This window comes from Solanum stenotomum, chromosome 1 (assembly GCF_019186545.1).
Source record: "Solanum stenotomum isolate F172 chromosome 1, ASM1918654v1, whole genome shotgun sequence".
Taxonomy (NCBI): Eukaryota; Viridiplantae; Streptophyta; class Magnoliopsida; order Solanales; family Solanaceae; genus Solanum; species Solanum stenotomum.
This window is the reverse complement of record NC_064282.1, coordinates 102,935,655-102,941,324: the sequence shown is the minus strand read 5'-3', so window position 1 is coordinate 102,941,324 and position 5,670 is coordinate 102,935,655. Positions and strand designations below refer to the sequence as shown.

At 33.8% G+C, this 5,670-nt stretch overlaps 1 pseudogene; it reads left to right on the top strand.

The window, feature by feature from the left end:
• The first annotated feature begins 1,635 nt into the window (after positions 1-1,635).
• LOC125860638 (endoribonuclease Dicer homolog 2-like) lies at positions 1,636-2,386 on the top strand (annotated as a pseudogene).
• Positions 2,387-5,670: the final 3,284 nt, after the last annotated feature.

The window sequence follows — 5,670 nt, the reverse complement described above, 5'->3', positions numbered from 1 at the left end:
TCCTAAATGAAATTGGACTCATCTTGTAGAGTCCGACAAAATTTTGAAGTCTCAAATGTCAAGTTCTTGTCCCATGAATTTTTTTGGGTCACGTAGTTCACTTAATAGTCTTGCTGGATAGAGTTTTATTGGTTGAGGTCTAATCAGCTATTCCAGAAGAGGTCTTATGCTTAGAAATGTAGTATCTTTGTTGAAGCCAGTATCAACAAAGATCGCTCTCTAGCAAGGGACTCAAAATCATCTCCAAGCACATTTGGGAAAGTAGTTCCACTCTCCCATCCAAACGTGGACACAAGATCCAATTTCTAAAACTCCTCAACAGTACAACATATCTGCCTTTGCAGATCTGGCGAGGCAAGAACAATATTAATGTGCTTATGCAAGTTAGCCTTGTCTACAATTTGAGCATAACATTCATTATTTACAAAAGTAGACCTCAAATAAGTAATTAGTCTCGAATTCATTCTCGAATATTTGAAATAGAGATGTGTTGTAATAACATAACCTAGCACTATACCTCTAAGAAATTCCAAGTGCTAATAGCATCTTGGTATCTCAGGTAGCATGTAAGATCCGTGAGTTAGCGCTTTAACAAGCAATGAAGGGTCATAAAACTTGTAATGTAGCAATGATTTCCAAGTACCGTACAATGACTAGCTACTCAACATTCATGAGGAAGTTACTTAGCATAGGTGCATCAATAAAATCAATGTCCATCCCGATCCATTTCATAAATGATAAAGTTGCTATTTCCCTGCCTGAGTTGAGGTGGGCACCTATTAGTGCCTCAAACACATCAACTACTCTCTTGCTTCTAATCTCCTACTTTACCCTACTATATATACATTTTTACCGAAGGCAAACTCTTTGCCAAAGTTTTAAACTTGAGAATTATCCCTAGGAATGAGCCCCATTTTAAGATTGAATGGTTCATTACAGATAAATCTCAGAAATTTACGAGCACATCCAAGCTTGAACAATGCAACACTGAAAATTATTTTATATTTCTTAATGCTGAAAAGACCCTCATGATGATTTTCATAAGTCTTAAACAACTGTATACTGATAGCATATTTGAGAAAAGAGTCTCAAAGTTACCTAAGTGATTTCAAATGAAACTTCTGGAGGTATTTCTTTGTTGTCATCACTTCCAAAACCTTAGCAGTTGGGATAAAAAGTTTTAGTTTGCAGTGATAAAAAAAATTATTTTCAACTTTATTCTGATGGCTTCCCCTATAAAGTCTAAAGGTTCTAGCACGACAGATAGTTATTGGCGAAAGATTCTTGACCTAGAGAATCTTATGAATCTAAGTTAAACATGTATGGTAGTGAATCTGTTCGGGTGAAGTATAACAAATTCACTGCCATACGTGTATACCTTAGAATTCATAAGATTCTCGAGGTCTAAAATCCTTCGCAATACCTATCTGGCGTGCTACAACCTTTAGACCTTATAGGGGAAGCAGTCATGCCGAATAAACTTAAAAAGAAAACTTTTGGATCAGTACAAGCTAAAACTTTGATATCCCAACTGCTAAGGTTTTGGAAGTAATGACAATAAAGAAATGCCTCTAAAAGTTACATTTGGAATCACTTGGGAAACTTGGAGACTCCTTTCTTGAATGTGATGTTAGTATGCAATTGTTTAAGACTTATGAAAGTCATCACGGGGGTTTTCTTAAAATTAAGAAAAATAAAATCATTTCCAATATTACACTGTGCAAGTTTGGATGTGCTTGTAAAATATCAAAATTTATCCATAATGAACCATTCAATCCTAAAGAGTGAATCATTCCTGATGATAATTCTCAAGTTCACAACTTTGATTAAGAGTTCATGTTGCCTTCAATAAAAATGTATAGTAGGCTAAGGAAAACGATTAGAAATAGTAAGAAGTAGTTGATGTGGTTGAGGCACTAATAGGTGCCTATCTCAACTTGTGTGGGGAAGTAGCGGATTTACCATTTATGAAATGGCTTTGGTTGCACAGTGATTTTGTCGATGCACCTATGCCAAGACACTTCCCTGTGAATGTTGAGAAACTAGTTAATGTCTGGTACTTTGAATCCCTGCTACATTACAAGTTCAATTATCCTTTAGTGCTTGTTGAAGCTCTAACTCAAGGATCATACATGCTACCTGAGATTCCACGATGATGTTAATGTTTGGAGCTTCTTGGAGATGCAGTTCTAGATTCTGTTGTTACAACACATCTCTATTTCAAATATTCGAACTGACTCCGTGACTAATTACTGATTTGAGGTCTGCTTCTTTAAACAATGAATGATATGCTCAATTTGCAGGTAAGGCTGGCCTGAACAAGCACCTTCTTCATGCATCACCAAATATACAAAAGAAGATATGTTGCACTGTTGAGGTTTTTTGAGAAATTGGATCTTGTGTCCATGTTCGTATGGGAGGCTGAAACTACTTCCCAAATGTTCTTGGAGATGTTGTTGGGTCCGTTGTTTGTGTGATCTTTGTCGATTCTAGCTCCAACAAAGATACTAATACATTTATAAACATAAGACCTCTTCTGGAACCGTTGATTACACCTCAAACAATAAAACTCCAGCCAACAAGAGAGTTCAGTGAACTATGTGACCATAAAGGTTTTTAAAAAAAAGAAATCAGTTTCTTCATGAGATAAGAACTCGACATTCGTAGAAATCAAAATAGTGTGGCACTCTACCAAATGAGTCAAATTTTAGTTAGGATTCTTGAAAACTACTCCTAGCTTACACTATATAAAGGGTAATATATCCCTTAGAGAGGGATCTTCAAAATTTCATAAATCCATAAAATATTTACAAAGGTATCAAGATGTTGGTGGACTCCTCTTGATAACCAAATACTTCAAAAAAAGATCCACAAAAACCTCTTTACATGGATATCAAATAAAATTCATTTAAGGTGCAAATTATCCTACAAAAGAATCAAGAGAGGGACATAATTGTACCCAAACTGTTAATTAATAAAATATTCTTGTTTCGTCAAACAAATTTTGTCTCCTAGAACCCTAACTAAAATTTATAATTTGTTTTGGGGTTTGATTAGTTCGATCGAAGTTGATTAATTGGTGAGAATTTGTTCGACATTGAAAAAAATGAATATTCATTGATCAAATCATTCACTCCGTAGTCTGAAAGATCTTTTGTAGAAATTAATTAATCAAACGAGAATAAAGATATATCAAGTGCCTTTGGGTTCTTCTCATACCTTCTATGTAATATTTATCTCCCAAAAGCTTGGAGATGCACACACAAGATTTGTTGAAGGTTGACTTAAAATAATGAGAATGACCTCAAACAGTATAATAGGCAGTGTTCATATATATATGATGACTAAAGTTTAAATAATTAATAGGCTAGATTTTCCTTGGTTTTAGCTCAAGGGTATTATTGTAACTAGCTTAGGTTAGTTTATCTATTATTATAAATAGTAGAAACTATGGTTTATTTTAGGAGTTGGTTTTTGAATGAACATTTTATATTTAGGCTTCTTTGTGAGTTTGAAGAAACCCTCATATCTGTTCAATTGAACCCTCTTGATTACTTAGGTTAGTCTTCACTTGTATGAGTTCAATTTCATTTCACCCTTAGATTTTATTTTAGTAATTAAATGTCTTTTAGTTGCTAGACCATCTTTTTTTACTTCTAAATCTCTGTCTTTCTTTCTGTTTCTTAATAGTATATTTTGTTTGCTTGATTGTGGTTCACTTTATTGTTCTTGCGTCTAGCATTACATCAATTGATATTTATCCCTCTTCCTTTCTATTTCTAAACCATATATATTGCTTTCTTGATTGTGGTATTAGGTAAGTCTATCCTTCAAGGCATAAATAGAAGAAGTCCCTAGATTTTTGCCACCATTGAAAATTGTACTTGATACCTCATGGTTCTCAACTTACTTCCTTGACGATCAGGTAATGTTTTGATTGAATGCTAAACAATTATATTTCTGATGCAAAAGGAATTTTCCTCTAGTGAAGAATATATTGAATTACCTATTTATTATGTTCCATGAACCCTACTATTCTAGGTAGGTATTAGTTGAATTAAGGTGCACCTCCCATCTGTGAAGTTCTTTATGTCTTCATGATTTAATTATTAGATTAAAGTAGCGTAGGGATTGGAAGTATAACTTATACATGTCACCTATACATCCATTCCTCCTCGCCTTGATCCAAAAAAACCAAGAGAATTGACCCCAACTAGCTTAGAATTGACACATAGTTGTTGTTTATATCAATATTATTTTGACAAATTCCTTTATCATAACTTCCACATAATGCCTAATAATATAAACCTTTTATACTCGTATGATCAATATATTGCTAACTTTTATATTCGCTTAAAATTGGCTTAATTTGGTATTTAATTACTTAGCATTGGGTGATGCAGTGGGTGTGCATGAGTTAGTATTGTCCAGATACCTAATGCAAAGTGTCACTTGGCTTGGACCACAGTGATCCATAACTTATGTAAAAATATAAGACATAAAAGAAAACTTGTTAACATTGTGTGTTGCATTGAGTGTGCAAGAGTTATTATTGTCCAGATACCTAATGCAAAGTGTCACTAGGCTTGGACCGCAGTGATCTATAGCCTATGTAAAATTATAGGACATAAAAGAAAACTAATAATCTTTTTTCTATATTAAAGTATTTGGGCGACCTATTAATTGTTGAGACATTTAATACTAGAACTTTGGTAATTTGAATGAGTACGATTTGCGTACATTGATAACAATGATATTGAAACCCAATTTAATCTTGTCCTAAGCTAGAAAGTGTGTTGAGCTCATTAGGGAGGATGTTCCCACTAATGGTGACTTTCCAAATTGTCATACTTTTCTTGAGGAAGTGTCTCATCTCATAGAGATCCACAATTTTTTGGTGTCTATAAATGCTCCCTACTTCAAGGCTTGTGGGAGTGTAAACTTGACAAACTCAAAGACGAGACTTGAAGTACCCACAAAAATGGAGTTTCAATCTTTGCGATTTGTGGCTTCAGATTCGCATTTGATTTGTGAGAGAGGAGATAAAGGGTAAATTGGGTCACACTGGGCGTGCCAATTTATTTGCTATATTTTTTCTCAAATACAAAAAATATATTGCAATCACATAATAAATAAAAAAGAATGACTTTATTCATAAAGATTGTGAGTACAAATATGTTTATCACTTGATTCCTTTCTCTAAAGATTTCTCTGTGATTCAAGGGATGTTAGTGTCACTCAAACTAAAGATGATGTGGACCTCCTTAGGATTAATTTGATCTCCGTGAAAGGATTTTATGGATCTTGTTAAAACATTTGGTTGTGAAGAAGAGTGAACCCACATCTTGATTACTTTGTGAATATTCCATGAATATATGAAATTTTAGAGATGCCTATTCAAGGAAATACATTACACTTTAAATAAGTGTGAGCTTGAGTTTAGGGTAAGTAGTCTCCAAGAACCTTGAATGAAATTGGACTCATCTTGTAGAGTCCCACATAATTTTGATGTATCACAAATGTCTAATTCTTGTCCCATGAATTTTTTTTGGGTCACATAGTTCACTTAACGTTCTTGTTGGATATAGTTTTATTGTTTGATCGACTATTCCAAAAGAGGTCTTATGCTTAGAAATATAGTATCTTTATAGAAGCCATTGTCAATAAAGA